Here is a 20953-nt window from a genome sequence, read left to right as displayed (position 1 = left end):
AAGGGGAGTGTTTGGAAACCTGCAATTTTGTTCTGTGATGCTAGCTGGAGCAGTGCGAATGGAGAGCAGGAGCCGCGCGCTCCCGTTGTGCATTCACACTGGCAGCGTTTGTCTCGTGCAGCTGAACCGCGGCTCGTGTATTGCAAATGCAGTCCATTCTATCACATTTTTCGTCATTCTCCTCCGACACTGTCATTCTCGTGCTTTGATTTATGATGGGAAGCATATATGCTGCAAATGCGACCGTTTTCCCCTCTTTCCCCAAAACACATGCATATAACATGCTGTATTATAGATAGTTTACATGATAAAAGTAATCTTAAAGTTAAGACATGCCTCTGGGTTTAATCATTTAAACAGCCCGTTGAAGTTTAGACAAAAACTTTTGGCAGTTTTCATGCATTTTTATTTCTTTTTTTCACAGCGCAGGATGTCATGTGGTGATAATGAAACTTACGGAACACTTCACTTAATGATTTTATGGTGAAATGTGTTATTTTTCATATAAACCAGGTCAATTTGATCAAAAACTATGCACCGTGGCTTTTATTCAGCGTGAGTGTGCGGCAAAAATAGATTTGACGCCGAAATGATCTCGGCACTGCCGCTTCTGCGACGCGCTGCCACGCCCCCTCTGTGTGCGGTGTGAATGCTCTAATCTGTTAACACGGGCGCCGAAAAAAACACACCCTGCTAACGCATGCAGTGTGAAACCGGCCTTACTGTTTTAAATTCCTGTGCTCTCATAATCTTTAATCAAAATAACTTCCTCTCCCTCTAGCAGCAAAATCTCTTCTCTTCTATGTGTTTACTGGCGTGAGGGCGGGACATTCTCACTCACATGACAACCATCCAAACAATTCCTCATGGACAAAATCATGTCCTGCCCTACATATTTTTTCCGTGTTCAGTGTCACAATATAGAAATCTAGACGCAGGCAAGTGGCAGCAAATCTAATCTGCAGCGAGTATCATCTAGCAACTCTCAATACACGTCTGACCGTGGAGACCCACTTTTGCGACACGACTGAAGTGATGTTGTGACGCTTCCCCTCATTTGTGAGTTCAAACGCAGGGCTGCCTTCCCGGAAGGCTATGCGGGCGCGTTAACGCCGCTTGACGTCACCCATAGAAATAAAGTGGAGCGTGGCGCGACAAAAGTGTTGCACGGACAAGTGGATCTGCACCTTGAGCTGTAAAACCAAACCAAACTCTGGTCAGGCCAATCACATCGTGTATAGAGTCGGTGGGCGGGGCTTAACATAATCACGGCTGAGTTGCGCTTGCGTGTTTCTAGTACACACAGAAGCTGACGAACGGCAGTCTTTCGAATCAGCTTTGATCGTGCCTCTGGAAGACTTGGGGTTAAGCTTTTCTCTGAGAAAAGAACAAAGAACGGCACTGAAGTCATTCTTAAAAAGGGAAGATGTGTTCGGAGTTTTGCCGACCATATATGGCGAAAGTTTAATCTGTAAACAAGCTCCGCTTCACCTTCGTTGCTCTGGTTGGTTGTAGCGCTATCCTATCGCGTGCACGCCATGCAGAGGGAGTTTGAAAGACAACCGCTTATCCCGCCCGTCGGATTGAACCCTGCCAATGGTGAGTTTCCAGAACAAACATCTTGATGTGGGTCTGGCTTGTCAGGCTAGTCACAATAGGGAATAAAAGACTATCGCTGCTTCCGTTTCATTTGAAAGTAAGAAACTGAATTTTTTTATGCTAAAACTTTAAATGAGTAAAAAGCATTTTAATGGATTTTTTAATGGAACTTCAAGAATCAACTTTTGGTGAGCATATACACCAGGCTACATTGTAGGCTATATGAGTTTATAAGTTCATATTTTTAAAGTTCAATCTGTGCATACCAGTGGAAGTAAATAGCTCATTTTAAGTTCAATTGGAATCCATCAACCGTTCTTCACATTACCCCAATGCTCCTGCTATGGATGATTTCTGTAGAGACACTAATGAAAACAGACACTGTCACATCAGACTAAAGGCTTTCGACAGGTCAATTTAATAAAGGCTCATGCAACATCAGAAAATTGAGCTGGGCTGAGAAGCTTATAGATTTAAGCTTAAATGCCTGCTTAACCACACTGTGTTTAACACACAACTTTTCCAAATACAATACAATCCCTTGCTTTCAGTAGCCTGATATTGGCTAAGATTGGTCAGTCAGCCTGGAATATCAATTGAAGTTCTCTCCGATCTATTGCCCTTACTGATATGATGTCAATGTCAGAAGCATTGGCCAACATACTCAATTGCTGTAAAACTAGAAACATCATGAGTTAGCGCAGAGGTAAAAACTTTCTGAACTTCCTTATGACCCTATTCCATGTTCATGTTCTTATATGTTCCTCATGTTTCATCACCCACATAATGGGTTTTGGTTAAGCTCTGTCCAGAACTTGAAATCAAACTGAACCTATTTACTTTTTAACACACAATTTGGGATGCAAATGGGATTTCATGCTCAGTTTAAGGTTCAGAGTACTCTGATTAGCTTAATTTTCTAGAAGGACCAACATGTTATAATTGTTACAGAAATGCACTGGAGTCAAATGCCATGTTTTCTATCCAGACCAGAAGCTTTACAGAAAATCTAGTGTCTTTCATTATTGAGACATAAAGATTTCTGCCTGGGATTCTTACAGACTTGTGTCCTTTGTATGCCACCCTATAATAATCAGGAATGAAACATAATCCTGTTATCACCGCTTTTGTAGTATTGTGAAGGCACAGGCCAGGATTGAGAACACATCACGTGTGGAGCCAATGGATTGAGCCACTGGAGGAGGTACAAGGGAGAGGAACAGGAAAGGAATTATTCTCTTTGATCTGTTCCCATGGAGCATTTGGCTTTGGCTTTCCTCCACACATAACCTTGAACAATGAAGCAGGAAGAGAAGGGAAAGAACTCTTGGGAGGAAGGGGGTGAGGACAGCAGTGGAAAAAAAATGGGTGAACGAGGGTCAGAAGCAGATTATACCTGAGAGTGGTTTAGTGCGTGAAATCTGAATTTACATGGTATGACAAAACTTAAAGTGAAAGATCATGAAAATGTTTTGGTTTGTTCTAAGGAACATATCACTGTAAAAAACACAGAGCTATACATTCCAGACAAAATGGGATAAACTTTCAGAGGTGAGAATGTGCTGGTTTTTGTTTTTATGTATAACTCAAAATGCAGAATTATCTGTCATGAAAATATGATATGATCAATTATGTTATTAATTACTCGTTTCTCTTCAGAACACAAATGAAGTTGGATGAAATCTGAGAATTTTCTGTCCTTCCATTGACAGCTACACAACTGACACTTTGATGCTTTAAAGAGTTCATAAAACTAGTCCATGATTGAGCGGTTTAGTCCAAATTTTCTGAGGAGAGGCGATCACTGAACAGATTAAATTTAGGCTTTTATTCACATAAACTTTCATCAACTCACAAAACAGTGGTGGTAAACGAAGGCTCAAGCATGATTGTTTTATGTGTGAGAACCAATGAGGTTCATTCTCGTGTTACGCAGCACGTTTGAGCTTCAGCAAGAACCAATGAGGTTCATTCTTGTGTCATGCAGCACGTTTGAGCTTCAGCAAGAACCAATGAGGTTCATTCTCGTGTCACGCAGCACATTTGAGCTTCCTCAAGAACCAATGAGGTTCATTCTCGTGTTACGCAGCACGTTTGAGCTTCCTCAAGAACCAATGAGGTTCATTCTCGTGTTACGCAGCACGTTTGAGCTTCCTCAAGAACCAATGAGGTTCATTCTCGTGTTACGCAGCACGTTTGAGCTTCAGCAAGAACCAATGAGGTTCATTCTTGTGTCACGCAGCACGTTTGAGCTTCAGCAAGAACCAATGAGGTTCATTCTCGTGTTACACAGCACGTTTGAGCTTCAGCAAGAACCAATGAGGTTCATTCTTGTGTTACGCAGCACGTTTGAGCTTCAGCAAGAACCAATGAGGTTCATTCTTGTGTCACGCAGCACGTTTGAGCTTCAGCAAGAACCAATGAGGTTCATTCTTGTGTCACGCAGCACGTTTGAGCTTCAGCAAGAACCAATGAGGTTCATGCTTGTGTTACGCAGCACATATTGAGGTTCATTCTCGTGTTACGCAGCATGTTTGAGCTTCCTCAAGAACCATTGAGGTTCATTCTCGTGTTACACAGCACGTTTGAGCTTCCTCAAGAACCAATGAGGTTCATTCTCGTGTTACGCAGCACATTTGAGCTTCCTCAAGAACCAATGAGGTTCATTCTCGTGTTATGCAGCACGTTTGAGCTTCAGCAAGAACCATTGAGGTTCATTCTCGTGTTACGCAGCACGTTTGAGCTTCCTCAAGAACCATTGAGGTTCATTCTCGTGTTATGCAGCACGTTTGAGATTCCTCAAGAACCATTGAGGTTCATTCTCGTGTTACGCAGCACGTTTGAGCTTCCTCAAGAACCATTGAGGTTCATTCTCGTGTTATGCAGCACATTTGAGCTTCCTCAAGAACCAATGAGGTTAATTCTCGTGTTATGCAGCACGTTTGAGCTTCAGCAAGAACCATTGAGGTTCATTCTCGTGTTACGCAGCACGTTTGAGCTTGCTCAAGAACCAATGAGGTTAATTCTCGTGTTATGCAGCACGTTTGAGCTTCAGCAAGAACCATTGAGGTTCATTCTCGTGTTACGCAGCACGTTTGAGCTTCCTCAAGAACCATTGAGGTTCATTCTCGTGTTTCGCAGCACGTTTGAGCTTCCTCAAGAACCATTGAGGTTCATTCTCGTGTTATGCAGCACGTTTGAGCTTCAGCAAGAACCACTGAGGTTCATTCTCGTGTTACGCAGCACATTTTAGCTTCCTCAAGAACCAATGAGGTTCATTCTCGTGTTATGCAGCACGTTTAAGCTTCCTCAAGAACCAATGAGGTTCATTCTCGTGTCACGCAGCACGTTTGAGCTTCAGCAAGAACCATTGAGGTTCATTCTCGTGTTATGCAGCACATTTTAGCTTCCTCAAGAACCAATGAGGTTCATTCTCGTGTTATGCAGCACGTTTGAGCTTCAGCAAGAACCAATGAGGTTCATTCTTGTGTCACGCAGCACGTTTGAGCTTCAGCAAGAACCATTGAGGTTCATTCTCGTGTTACGCAGCACGTTTGAGCTTCAGCAAGAACCATTGAGGTTCATTCTCGTGTTATGCAGCACGTTAGAGCTTGCTCAAGAACCAATGAGGTTCATTCTCGTCTCATGTAGCACATTTTAGCTTTCTCAAGAACCAATGAGGTTCATTCTCGTGTTACGCAGCACGTTTGAGCTTCCTCAAGAACCATTGAGGTTCATTCTCGTCTCATGTAGCACATTTTAGCTTTCTCAAGAACCAATGAGGTTCATTCTCGTGTTACGCAGCACGTTTGAGCGTCCTCAAGAACCAATGAGGTTCATTCTCGTCTTATGTAGCACATTTTAGCTTTCTCAAGAACCAATGAGGTTCATTCTCATGTTACGCAGCACGTTTGAGCTTCAGCAAGAAACAACAAGGTTACTTGCATGTTAAGCAGGTTCTGTTAAGCTTCTGTCTGATTTAAGTTTATATGTGACTAAAAGCCTTAATTCAATCTCTAATAGATCACACATCTTCAGAAAATTTTGACTAAACTGCTCAAATCATATGGATTCGTTTTACAATCTCTTTAGAAACATTTTGAAGCTTCAGAGTGGTAGTTGCGTAGCTGTCTATGGAGGGAAAGAAAGTGCTCAGATTTCATGTAAAAAACTTCATTCGTGTTCCAAAGATGAGCGAAATTCTGACGGGTTTGGATACGTTATACAGCTTTTCATACATGTGAATAACTAGGTTGCAGTGATTCTCAAGCAAGTTTGACCGTTCCAATATGGCGGACGGCTTGCATATACCATATAGCAACCCACAGAAACAGACACTAATGAAGATCAATGTATATATATACATAAGAGAGAGAGAGAGAGAGAGAGAGAGAGAGAGAGAGAGAGAGAGAGAGAGAGAGAGAGAGAGAGAGAGAGAGAGAGAGAGAGAGAGAGAGAGAGAGAGAGAGAGAGAGAGAGAGAGAGAGAGAGAGATGGAGAGCAAGCCTGGATATTGTACTTCAAACTGACATTGAAATGTAACCATGCATTATAGTTTAGATTAATAACAAATATATATTCAGAACATTACTACATAAAAGTACTTTTCAAAAGGATTTGCATTTGTACTCTCAGAAAATGTGCTTTGTCCTTGAAGGGGACGACGGCAAATGCCATTACAGCTCCCTCATTTAAACAGCCGCAGAGATCCTTCCCAGGTAACAAACTGCCAATTGAAGTTTCATTGATTTACAAAATGATGGCTGATATCCAGAGGTTCAAATAAGGACAAACTAGCAGTTAGTTGACCCAGGTGACCTGAGAAAAGCATCAGAGAGGTGAAGAAAGGGCGATCGATAGAGAACCCTTTGTTGTGGCAGATAAGAACAAAGAAGAAAGAGAAGTTGATTATAAATGAAAAGACTGGATCAATAGCCTCATCAGTAAGTACATGGAAATTGTTTCCTGTTTGCTGGAAAATATTTAGCCTTTTAATGGAAGTGACTGGGACAGAATTCTGAGTAAAATATAATTATTAATTTTAAATGAATAATTATTAACATTTGCATTTTCATGACAACTTATATGTATCCAGACACGTTCATTTTGAGTAACATGCAATAAAACATTGTGGTTAAATGACACAGAATCCAAATTTCCTTGGGCGCTCTTGGAAAGGATGTCAACCATGAACAATCAGACTGATGTGAGCATGACAGACTGTGCCAGTTCCTGTACCTGTGTAGTGGCCAGTGTGACAGCACTCCTTACGGCAGGACTTTTGTCCTCTGCCTGGCTAATGAGTTCCCCCCTCACTCTTCATCTGTAGCCGGAGGACATTTCTCCATCTGAACAGCCGTCTTCTCAGCTCTTCTTCATGTCCTCATGTCACGCTTGAAGTCATCCTCGTAGCTCTGCTGTGAGTGGCTCATGTTTTTGTGTCAGTGCAAGTGTAGCATAGAGTAAATCTTTGGATTGCGAGACCCCCCCTCCCCCAGGATATATTGCAATAGAGTGCAACAGTAACTGGCTGTTTTTGTCAGAGGCCTTGATCCTTGATTTTTTTCCAATTCATTTTCTTGAACCAATCAGTTTGAAAAATAAATAAAAAATTGCTCCCTGTTCTGAAGACGCTGGAGCTGCAACTATGGCAGCTGAGAAGGCCATTCTTTGTGTTCTTTTAAAATGATTTTCTTGAGCCTGATGAAATCGGTATAAATACACGTAACTAAATAAAAACTGCAAAACACACTCAATGTTACAGTCACTGCACTTGCCGTCCAGAATAAAGGAGTGAAGGGATTTGTGGAAACTGTGGTTCCTAATTGTTGTGATCCAACATTTGTCTCGCATTTCAGGATAAAAAGACACGTCTTCAAATATCTTCATTTGTTGCGTATACCGAGCTGCAGCGGACACATTTGTAAACGACTTTACTTGGACCCATTGCGTGAGCCGTCTCTTTAAAGGTGGACTATGTAGTATTTTTGCAGTAAAATATCCAAAAACCACTAGGCCAGTGTTATATATTTTGTTCAGTTGAGTATTTACAATATCCCAAATGTTTCCAACTATATGTAAATTGTGAGAAATTTTCTATTTTAACCAATGAACCGGGACGTGTCAGCATATATAGCGTTTGAGGGAGTCGCCTGTCGATGGCATCATATCTGTGTTACCCTCGGTTTTATTCTGCAGAAGCGCTTTTCTCTTAGCAGTGTGAACATTTCACAGCAGCGCCGAGCAAACGCACAGAGGAACGTCATAACATCACTTTAAACACACTTAAATGTATCTAATATGATAAACAGAGCTGCTTTACCTTATAATCATGACCGGAAGTGCGGGAGCTTGGCGACTGTGTCCCGTCATAATAAAAGTCCCTGTGTTCGCGAGCCGTGTGTTTGTATAACAATCGCTCCAGCGGCCGTGCTCAGCCCCACAACACTCGGTCCTGCTCTGCTTTACACTACAGTAACGTTAATATCCGCATGCATGAACGTGATTTCTGCCTGAGTCCTATTTTCCTCCAGATGTGAGGTGAAGACCACATTTCCCAAGATGCTGCGCTCAGACTTGGCGTCATCAAACTACGCCTTTGTTTAGAATAGGTGCCCTCTAGTGGAGGGAAAGTTGCATAGTGCACCTTTAACACAGCACGGTTTATATACATATTGCTGCTGATTGGATGGCCAGTCTGTTGTGATTGGTCTACTCTTCTTCGGATTGGTCAGATGGCTCAGTCTGTTGTGATTGGTCTACTCTGCTCTGATTGGTCAGATGGCTCAGTCTGTTGTGATTGGTCTACTCTGCTCTGATCCGTTAAGTTCTTGCTCTGAGCCTTGCTCTGCACAACAATAAACAGAAACACTCACAAAAAAATGTGTGGGAAAACAGGAATTATTTATCATTTTATTGTTTTTTCTTGTTATATTGTTGATAATGAATTGATTGAGAAGTACTAAGAAGGTTGATGTCTAACTTTAAAAAATGAAGAGGAGGAGGTTTGTGAATGACGGTCACTGATGGTCACTAAAGACCCTTGATATGAGTTTAAGGGTTAACAGCTTCTGACAAGACAGTTAGTTAGACAAATCACTTACAATAAAATAGGGAAAGGTCATAACGTCTCTGAAGGCTTATAAATAACATTTTATTTTATGAAGACAGCATTGAGGTCAGTCTGGCAAAACCGAGCGCTCTGAAGGAAACTGTAAATACTGGTGACATTGTTCTAATAATGGCAAGGCCTTGGGCAACCAACAACCGTGCCAGCCGAACGACAAGCTGTCTTTATCACTGGCACCAACTCTTGGGAAAATGAAATAGTCTGGAGACATTTAAGAGGGCAGTAGCAAGCACTGATCCTGAAACAGCTTGTGCTGACAGAGAAAAACTCAAACGACTGATGTCAGAACTGGAAACACAGTTCAGTTTTTAGACCGTGAATGAGCCATTCAATATGTGAAGTGACAGTGAGAGGAAGAGTATAAGACAGGTAAAAAACAGTCAATGGCTTGCAGGTTTGTGTGTGGGTGAGATAGTTCAGTGTCTGAATGAGGCATGACACACAAGGCTTGGCGTCCACTGAGCATTCAGTGCATGAATGAATGCTAGATTACATAATGCATCAATTCAAAGATTAATGGCTTCTTTCATTTCTAGTAAACAGACTTCAGAATAATATCGATTCTAAGTTTGAAACTGATCCCTTTCGTGTTTTCTATCAAGTTCTTGTCCAATTTTGGTGGGTGAGAACCACAGAGGCTATCAAATGAGTCTATTGACAAATGCATTTTCAGTGAGTAATGCCTTAAGGAGCCTCTGAACATAATTTCCTAAGTTATAGATATTTTCAACGATGCATGGAGCCCTTCATCTTATTTCCTGGTCCTATCTTGGTGTAAAGATTCTGTGCTTTTATCAGACAGTATTTGACAGATGGGTAAAAACAGTGCCTGTAACCAGGCCTTGGAAATGACACTGACAGATTAGAGAGAACTGGACAACAGAAGAAAGAAGAGAGAAAGACAAAGAGGATGACTGTGAAGAGATGAAATAATGGGTAGTACATTGGAGAATAATATGAGCTAGTGTTTTTTCCTTCTGTGGAATGTTTTTAATTAGTACTGATTACTGAGACACGCATCAATTTTAACCCTGTAAAGCCTGCCATGAAATATAACATTAAGAGAAATCCTTTTTTTTTTTAAATCACTGCGGTGGGTGATGGATAATTTATCCTGTGAACACTGTATGAAATTGAAAAATTCAAAACTTGAAATTGGACATTGCTTAACCACGGAAATGGTACTTTAAAACATTCTAGTGGTGCCGTCTTTGTGTGTGTGTGTGTGGGGGGGGGGGGTTTACAACCATTTGTGAAAGAATGGGTCGCTCAGTGAATTCATGTGAGATACCGTGATAGGTTGCCACCTGTGCAAGTACATTCGTGAAATTTCCTCACTACTAAATATTCCACGGTCAACTGTTAGTAGTATTATAACAAAGTGGAAGCAATTGGGAACAACAGCAACTCAAAATGCAGCCATTTTCTGCAATTGCTCAGTAGCTCCAGACATCCAAACCTCATGTGGCCTTCAGATTAGCTCAAGAGCAGTGTGTAGAGATTTTCATGGAATGGGTTTCCATGGCCGAGCAGCTCATCTAAGCCTTACATCATCGAGTTCAATACAAAGCGCTGCATGCAGTGGTGTAAAGAACAACGCCACCGGACTCTAGAGCAGTGGAGACGTGCTCTCTGGAGGGACCAATCACGCTTCTCTGTTTGGCAATCTAATAGATAAGTCTGGGTTTGGCGGTTGCCAGGAGAATGGTACTTGCCTGACTGCATTGTGCCAAGTGTAAAGTTTGGTGGAAGGGGGGTTATGGTGTGGGGCTGTTTTTCAGAGGTAGGGCTTAGTCCCTCTCCTACTCTTAATCCTTCAGCATACCAAGACATTTTGGACAATTTCATGCTCCCAACTTTGTGGAAACAGTTTAGGGATGGCCCCTTCCTGTTCCAACATGACAACACACCAGTGCACAAAGCGTCGGTCCATAAAGACATGGATGAGTTTGGTGTGGAGGAACTTGACTGGCCTGCATATAGTCCTGACTTCATCCCAAAGAACACCTTTGGGATGAATTAGAGCGGAGACTGCAAGCCAGACTTGATTTTGTCCAAGGAGAATTGATTGTGGTTTGCTATTGGTGGATCTCATGGGGTTGACCTGCCCTCAATAAACACATCACCAAAAATGATGCAATGTCACTGCAATGTCATTGCAATAGGGAGAGAAAGTTAACTCTTCCGGGGTTTTTTTAAAGTTTCCAGGCACATCAAGCGTTTTTGATCATTTAAAAAAATATATATATTTTGTTGCATGAACATGCAATAAATCGAAACAAAGAATAGGCCCTCTGCTTTTAAACAAAAACCCTGTTTTATTCTATCTTCATGCATTCTTTTTTAACACTTAAATGTGTGTACGGTTCATAAAAAAGCAAATTTTGAGCAAAAAGATGAGAAAATCACATTTTTGTCAAAGACTATAGGCTTGTTCGACTTCACCCAGCGATGCACAGACCGATCGGCGGCAGACTTGAAGCAGTGCATGCCGGTTAGAAATTTTGTCCGACTTGAGACAGCGCCGACGGCACGTGACTGTGACTGTCATTTATTTATAACAGTAAAACCTCTTTTCATGTAGTCGCGATGTTATATTGTCATATTTATCAAACTAAAACTGATAAAAACTGTTGACAACACTTCATTGATAGTGTAAGGTTATATGTTGAACTTTAATCTTGTCCAAATAGACACTTTATTAAGCAGTATATAAAGTATTGAATGAAAATGTCATTAAAACATCTATGTATTTGAGAAATATTGCATTTATTTAACTTCAGCTGTGATAAAGTTTGCAAACACAGCGCAAGGGTCACTGCGGGAAGCAGAAAGTGTCCGACTTCACTTCTCCGTTTGCCGCTTCTCCCCGTCTGCACTCGGCTACTCTCGCCGATCGCATGCGTCCAGCCGCAGCCGATGTCCAACACACCTAATATCTGGATCAGATTCAGGATGATCAAAACATAGAAAACACCCCAAGCTTCACAGTCGTCCTGGGTCAACATTTCATTCAGTATAGGCACTTTTGATTTATATGCTATTTAATGTTGGTGATTGCATTATTTTACATATGCATGTAATAACATGATATTGCTTGTTTCTGCATCTTCTTCGCCTTTGTTTTGATCATGAGATTCAGTACTCTTTCAAGAGCTGTGTCATAGCGCCGCCTATCATATAACAGTGAAAACACGGAAAGCTGGAAAATTCAGTCTATGGCAGGGAAAGAGTTAAAGATTACAATAGCACATGAACATAAAACAGTTATGATACGCACAAAGAAATCACTGCAATATTCCATTAAAAAAAATACAAAATTGTCAATTTTGATTTCATGGTGACTTTAAGGATGTAGGCTAAACTTGTGGATCTGAACCTTTCGCAAAGGATAACTCCAAGTGAGTCCATAGTCTCTCAGGCTGGTAGCGAGGGAATATCCATCAACAGGCTGTCTGATCTTCTAGATCTGTATTCGTCATGAGAGTATGTAGGGCATATTTTCAGCTTGACTGGGGGGAAAAGAGGCAAGGTGGCCTTAAGGGAAAAACGAATGAATCCTTTATCATGTGATCTGCGCCCCAGAGACAGAGGAAGATAAAGAGAAACTGTACAGATATTATCAGAGAGGGAGAGATGAGTGGGAAAAGAATATAAGACTTTCCCAGGCAGCGACACACTGACCCATGCTGTGTTCTCTAAAAATGGTCGTGTCAGATAAACAGAGATTCTAGTCTGAATGCACAAGTCTGCTTCAACAGCATCTGATTTGCATGAGACTGGCCGGGTTCTTGGTGTGAGTGGAATGGCAAAGACTTTTGAAGCTTTGAACGCACACACTCACAAGACAATGACTCTAATCTGTGTGTCATCATTGCTAAAATGTAATGGTGTAAAGTAAAGGCTGCAACATACCCCGAAAGAACTGAGAAAAAAGTTCTCGCTCCCAGGGCTGTGAGAACAAAATGACGTCATTTTGTTCTCACAGCCCTGGACTGGGAGTTCTCGCAGCTTGTTCTCGACACATCGCCTGAGCAGAACTTTTTTCTTGCGGGTGTTCGAGAACTATTGCGTGATTGGTCAGACATTTAAAGTAGGCATGGGTAATGCGGAGAAACGCAGATGATCGGCACCTGCTTTTCTCGTGAAGTATCAATGTACTGGCCTGAACAAACTTTTTTCTAGTTCTTGCCACCTTGAGAAAACGAACACATTTCTTTGTTCTTGCAGAGTATGTTCCAAGCTTAACTGAGTAAATATAATTAGTCACTGTACTTAAGTATCTTTTTGGCTACTTTTTAGTTGTACTGAGTTGAACTTTTACTCTCTACTTGACTACATTTTTAAACAAGTAAATGCACTCTTTACTCCAATACATTTGTGTTAAGTAATGCAGTTACAGATTACATTTGACCTTTTTCTGCAGCAATTTGTTTCTGCTACAAAGAAGTGATATCGCCACCTAAGGGCATTGAAGGTAGTATATTTTTTTGCCACCCAAACATGTTAACAAGGCTACTTTACATGAACGTGAGTGCATTAGCAGGCAGTTGATGAACGCAGGCGTTTGATATGAGACGAGTTAATGACTGCAGCTGCTGATGAAACCAGCATATCCAGTGTAAGAAGGATTTGACTATTTAAGTTTACTTAACATTATTTTACTTATCTACTACATTGACAAACACATTTTGAAGGATATTGGTTTATGGCCTTTTTGTGCACTTGAGTTTAACTGCGACTTGAGAGTTTGTAGGTGTTTAAGAGGCTGTTGTGTCGACCTTGATTTTAGACAATAAACATGATTTCTCATCTTACAAATCAAGTGTTTTCTTATTTTCACTGGCATGTCTATCAGGTGTTGAGGACTTGAGCCTATATTTAGTATGAGTAAAATAATTAAGCACTGTTGAAATCAGACTTTTACTCAAGTTGTATTGGAATTGGTTACTTGTAACTTGTAATGGAGTCATTTTCACTGTAAGGAATCTGTACTTTTACTTAAGTATGGTTTTCAGGTAATCTATACACCTCTGAATTTACTTAATTTAAAAATATGGTCATATGTACTATTCACATACTATTTCTTGTTTACTCAGAAAACCCAAGTTAAGATTAATTGATTGGTTTAAGAGCCATTTTCTTGCAAATTTTTTTTTCTTACCTTTGGTTAGGCACAATTCTCTTGCTATTGATGCAGTGATGCAGCAAGAAATTACAATTATTTGGTTGCAAAGAAGTATCAAATAGGTTGATTCTCCTTTATGTCTTATAACAATATTGTTGCTAACACTCACGTTATAAACACCTTGTGAAACTTGTAATTGGGTTGATATAATCCCTCCATTTGCCTCTATTAATATCTTTCAGTTGACCATGCTTGACACAAACACACTTCTGAAACACAACAATGGTAACAACAATGTTAGCTATACTGAGTCAAGAGTTAATCTAAACTAACTAAGCATGTTAGCAAAACATACTATTCCAATTTCATTTTACTTGTTTTTTCAAGGCAGTTTATTTTAAATCAACTTCCTTACTTTCCAATTCAAATTAGTTAGTTGCAAACTTGAAGTTGCTATGTTGTTGGGAAAAGTGTGGAGCTTTATTTTGATGAATAATATCAATGCACTTAATCATTTACTTGATTGCCATTTACAGTGATTTACCATGGCAAAGGTTGGTACTCATTGGGTTTTGCCTATGAATATTCCATAACATGGTTAAAACCACTATAATGCTAAATGCTCTCAAGGTTTATTGCTTTGTTTTACGCTAGAAAACCAACTGAATCCCAGTGTAGGACAACAGTATGTGTTTGCAAAGATGTTTTTAGGTTCTGCACTTTTGGACTTTAGCCACATACTCAGGATTTGGAGCGTCTCTGGTGTGGCATTGCGTTTTCAGCCATTCAAAATGACACCATTATGAAAATCAAGTGCCCCAGTATGTTCAACCCCCAAACTTTACTCTTTTGTGGAACCCAGTTTCCCAGGAAACGCCTGGCCCTGACACCAACCAAGACCCCATGAGAGAGCATGACAGAATACATCTTTAATTAGTCGTCCAATATGGGATGCAGTCCACCGCCTGATATTGGACTTTGACTGGCAGATAGACTGAACACACTCTGTTCTTCTGTTAAATAGACATGGAACACTGTGGTGCATCTGTTTGACCACCAGAACCATGACCGATCCCGTTTTCCTGTCTGTGGCCGGGCATTGTTGGAAACCGTGCCAGCTGACAGCTTGGTTCGGGAAAACCGGTGGCCGTACAAGGGAGGCATTGGTCCACAGTCGTTTAATTACACTCGCACTGTCCATCACTGTTTGGACACAAAACCACCATCTGCGGGTTGTACCATATGTCTAAACACGGACTGTCAATCTTATCGGCAGGGACTGAAAACTTCTCTCTCTCTCAGCTTGCCGCCTGTCTGAAACACAGAAATGAAAGTACTAATGGCACACTGGAAACACAACCTCCCTGCCAGGGGTCAGTGAACACTGCGATTGCTATTTGGATCTTGAGACCATCAGTCTTGATGCGCAACACATGAAAAAAGAAAGAAGGCCAAAACCATCTTTGGGATAAGCCGTTTGATGGATTGATATGTGATAATAACGCATCACATATAAACATTTAGATATTTACATTTTCAGAAAGAGCTAGTGCAAAGCTTATCATGACAAAAGGTCTTCTGGTGGTTGCTAAAACTTTGCTAGGGTGTTTTGAGTGGTAGCTAGTGTCAGGGCTGTGCTAAACTCTTTCAGTTCATGAGGATGAATTGAAAAACGTTTCCTGATGAAATTTCAACCCAGGTTAAGCTACAGAACTGTGAAGCATTACACTGCATTCACATGGGCGCTGGTGACAGCGCTTCCCATTTAATGGGTGGCGTTATGCGTTGCCGAAGAGAATTGTGGGTTTTGTTGCATCGTGCACAAGCGGCAACCTCCCGCGATCTCTCTTGAAGCCAATATGGAAGTGACTTAAACTGCAATTCCTCGACTGGCCACTCGGGACAGGCTCCAGAAGGGAGCAGAATCTCATTGAGCCCCATGTTAAAATTCCCAAATTTACAGCTGAAAAAAACATGTTTACAGCCTGGTACAAATTTTGGTTTTGGTCTATATGGCTAATTTTGGCCTTCATGACAACTGTGAGGGGGTGAGTTTTGTATAACTCATTCGTTTACATTATTTAAAGCTTTCAATTTCTGCATAATTAAGGACATGGTCACTTTGAGTGACAGGTGGATAGCCGTTTGTCTGCTGTCTATTAGTCATTGCAACACCTAAGCTCCACCCACGTCCTGCCTCTTTGCCCATTGTCAGTTGTGCGGGAGTGAAGTTTGCAACTTTTCAAGCGCCAACACAGGCGTCAGCCAAACAGATCGTCTATGCAAATACCCTAGTGCAGACGCTAGCCAATTAGGTTGATGCAATACCGTAGAAGTAATATGACTAGCTGTGGTCATGATGGTCGCATCAGGACCAAGCTTCAGACATGCGTTGAATGCAGCATTAGGGGTGTTGATGGACTTAATCGACTCCATCACTCTGGATCCAGATGTAGTGTTTGACAAAAACATGGGTATTGGGAAGCTGATTTTATCTAGCCTAGAAATCTAGATGCACTCTAGCGGCAGCAAATTTAATCTGCCCTGGACGGGCCAATCACAATGGCCCTCATTTATCAAAAGTGCGTACACCAAATTTCCAGCGTACACCTTGCGTACACCCAAACCCACGGTGACTTTGAGATTTATCAATATGGACGTTGGCGTACGGCACGCTCAAATCCTACGCCAGCTCAGGAGGTGGTGTACGCACGTTTGAGTTAGTGGGAAAATGCGCAGAAAAACAATTCCTAACACCACAAAACGCACTGACAAGATATGCTATATGACCCACTGTTAAAAACCACAACAACAACATTTAGTGTTTATTTTTGTGTAACATGAACGTCAATGTTTAATTTGTGTGACTTTACCAAAGCATTTGATTTGTAGGCATGTATTCCTCCAGTCGCGAGCCTGTGCGCGATATCTGACGGTTCAGGCCCGCCTGGCCCGGCAGCTGCGCACGCACTGGGACTAAAATAATTCAGACTGACAAAATAATAAAAATGACCACCTTCTTTTAAATAATAATAAAATCAATAAAAACGACATTCTTCTTCTGAATAACAAGCGTCATTAAGAATAATAATCATAATAATAATAATAATAATCTTACAAATTGTCATGTAAATATTGTGAATGAATGGTAGTACTCCACATCACATCATCACTATTGTACACCCCAATACATGTGCCGTGATACGAAATTGCTAATTTTTTCAAAACGTGCTGTAAAATAATGCATTGTAATTTATCATCCAAACAGCTTTAAACTGCTGGAGTGCGCTTCTCAACCTCCACATTATTAAGAGTACTCGTAATTTGGGTCCATATTTTGTTTTTGTCTGTGCCTTTATTCCCACTCTTTAAACTCCCAAATAAAACAATTTCGTTTTTGTTTTTTTTCACTTCCCTGGTGATGGTCTCGATGGACGCGTCTCAATCATCTCTCTAGTTCAGTAGTCAGAGCACTGATCAGGGAGTCAGCCCATTGACTTATGTCCTAATCAGTGCCCTGACTAGTGGACTAGTGAGATGATTGAGCGCGCCCGATCTCCACGTCGGAGAAGTTTCGCTTCTTTGCCGTCTTCTGTGTGTCCATGGCGTAAAATGAGGGCGTGGGAGAGGCGGAGACTTGAATATATAAGGGCGTGTTATTCTAATGACGATCGTTTTCAGCCGCCGCATTTATCAAGGCTAAGTATTGCGTACACCTGGATTGCAGAGTTGCGCACAGTTTCATAAATCAGGCGGTGAGAGGAGTGTAAGCATAATCTTACGCCAACATATACACCAGTTTCTACGCAAGATTGATAAATGAGGGCCATTGTGTATAGAGTTGGCGGGCGGGGCCATAATGACGACGGCCGAGTTGCGTTTGCTTGCTTCTAGTTAACAGAAACTGGCGAACGGCGGCGGTCTTTCGAATCAGCTCTGACCGCGACTCTGGAAGACTTGGAGTTAAGCTTTTCTCTGAGAAAAGAACAAAGAACGGCACTGAAGTCATTCTTAAAAAGGGAAGATGTGTTCGGAGTTTAGCCGACCGGATACGGCGAATGTTAAATCTATCAACAAGCTCTGCTTCACCTTTGTTGCTCTGGTTGGTGTAGCGCTATCCTATCGCGTGCAGAGGGAGTTTGAAAGACAACCGTTTATCCCGCCCCTCGGATTGAGCCCTGTCTATGGTGAGTTTCCAGACCAAACATCTTGATGTGGGTCTGGCTTGTCAGGCTAGATTTGATCAGCTTTTTGCTTAAAATTGCTTTTTTAATTGAACTTACCCCCATTCAAGTGTTGATAAAAAAACGAATGCATGGAGCTAATAAGCAGAGGCTCAGTTTTTTTTCTGATATATAGGATGCTCAGATATTAACACAACAAAATAAATAGCGACTTTGTTGACCCTTCACCGGTAATTAAATTTGTTACAGTAGCAGCAAACACACTCAGTCCACGCACACAGACAACAACAACATTGATCTATAAGCCTGACTGCAAACCTAAAAAAAACATTTGTTAAAAACATTTAGTACCCTATAATATATTAGTTTTAAAAAATCCTATAATGATAACACAAGAAACGTATACACAAAAAAATATAACTAAAAATTACTTTTTGCTTATTATATATAATACAAATAACATAGGTAAAACCGACAAAGAATTATTGCAAAAATCACCACAAAAACCAAAAATAACGTCGAGCGTCACGCGAGGATCGCGAAAACTGCAGATCATCAGTGGTAGAGGAAGTACTGAATCTCAGTACTTAAGTAAAAGTACAAGTAACCAGAAATATATTTACTTTAGTAAAAGTAGAAGTACTACAACGACAATCCTACTTAAGTAAAAAGTAAAAAATACCTGATTTTAAATGTACTTTAAGTATTAAAAGTAAAAGTACTTGCATAAAAATGTATTCTCTTAATGTCTAATTCTAATAATTAAAAAGAAGAAAACAGTATTAGCGGTGGCATTTTAATTGAGTTAGTTTTGGGTTAATGTAATTGTTCTTACCATCTGTTGCCTATTTACATTCTGACTTACAATTCTGGTTATCTGCAAAGTTAAATGTCATTTTTCTGAAGAAACATTCTCATCAGCTTTGATGTATTTAAATCTTCATATTTATGATATTTTTACCTTTTATAAAGGACATCTTTCCCCTAATCTTATTAAATATAGGCTTTGCTTCAGCTTTCCCTTTATATTCTTAAATTTGATTAATACATTAAATTAGAATAAGATACAAGATTGTTACCAATCAAATTAAATAATTAACACTGGAAAATTACAACTGCACTAAATAATGCTATGAGACTATGTTAACTAAAAAAAAAAAGTTAACTAAACCACCAGTAGATGGCGGCAGGTGAATCCTTATGAGAGAGTCATTGAGTCGATTCGTTCGGCTGATTCGTTCATAAATAGGCAGTCGTTTATGAATAGGGCATTGAATCTTTGATTCAGTAACGCACTGTTGCTGTGCAATACGTTACGGTTCGGATGTGGAAATCTGATCTTGGAAATATTTTCGCTGCTGAAATAGAACAAAAGCAATAAAGCAATCAATAAAATGTAAGTGACTTGTTAATTAATTGTTTATGGAACTGTCAAATGAAATCAGTGTCACATTTTCTGTCGTGATGGTATTCAGGAAAACTACACTCGTTGGTCATGTCATGTGATGTTTTTTTACCTGTTATAATATATAAAAACTAAACATTTTGAATTTTTAATGCAGTAAGTTACTGAGTTTCTTTGTGTGAGCGGGGCTGATTTGTTTCCATTTCTCCTCGAGAGGCTGCGCGAGCCTCAACAGCGCAACCCTCAATTCATTAGCCTATAACGTACATTATATATTATTATCCGGCCAAGCCTTAATCTCGAGCCCTGAAACTGATCAAAAAATGTAATGAAACGTTGTAGAAATGTAGTGGAGTAGAAAGTATAAGAATTGCTGCAAAATGTAACGAAGTAAAAGTAAAACGTATGCACTATTTATTCTACTTAAGTAAAACTTTATATTTTAACATTGCCCCAGGTTAGAAAAAACAGTAAACAAACAACTTTGAAATAAATTAGTGCGGTATCCGTTTATAGATAAAAATCAACCATGACTGTTTACATTTTTTATCTGTGGGAAGTGTATGAAAAGTCCTCACATCCCCCGCACAGCCTGGAATATGACATTTGTGTCCATGATCTGCAGTGGTGGAATAACGAAGTACAAATACTTCGTTACTTTACTTAAGTACACTTTTCACGTATTTGTTAATACTAATCCCGTTAAAATAGACCCACTGTAAAAAAATGTACGGTAAAATTCCATCATTTGCTGTTTAAAAGCACCTTTTGACGCGTTTTGCAAGGCGGGCAGTGCTTTGGGGGAATGAAGGCGGTGACTGAGTAGTTCTGACGTCACATTTTCACAGAAGTTTCAACGGCTCGTGAAAAGGTACAGCTTCTTTATGGAGGCTGTGCATTTAACTGTTTTGAAACTTATATGGTAGTTACATAGCCCTAAGATCTGAGTTATCATGACAAATATGGGAATTTTAAAGTACAAGCAATTTTAATTGTGACGTTTCTAGCGCTATAACAACTGAAGTCCACAATTAAACACATTTTCAAAAGCTTGCGTCTCAAAAAGTAAATCTGTCGGAACGCTTAAATATTTCATGTTAATCTGTGCAACATCAATTACACCAGCCTTGTGAAGTGAACAAAAGCTGTAGCTGCTGCTTTGTAGCGTTGCATGTTTGCCCTGCAGAGACTCTCTCCCACACCTCTTTAAACTTCAGAAACCCTCCTCACCAAACACCTTCTCATCTCCTCATAATGAAGGCAATCAGTGTTAATTATGACAGTAGCTGAATACAGCTCATTTAAGCAGACATCTTCTCTGGTGTTTGTTGCAGTAGCTTCTCTTGGGCACCGTTCTGTTGATCGTCAAAGCAGGAAGGACACGCAGGAAGATTTCTTTGTAGAACAGGCCACTGAAGACCACTCTGACACGCTGATGTTCCTGACTACACGCCCTCCTCCACAGCCTCACGACAAGCGAGTGTTGCCCTGAGGCGTGACGGCAGCAC

The sequence above is a fragment of the Pseudorasbora parva genome, chromosome 6 (genome assembly GCF_024679245.1).
Source record: "Pseudorasbora parva isolate DD20220531a chromosome 6, ASM2467924v1, whole genome shotgun sequence".
NCBI classification, from domain to species: domain Eukaryota; kingdom Metazoa; phylum Chordata; class Actinopteri; order Cypriniformes; family Gobionidae; genus Pseudorasbora; species Pseudorasbora parva.
The sequence above is the reverse complement of the archived record's forward strand: the minus strand, read 5'-3'. Positions refer to the sequence as shown.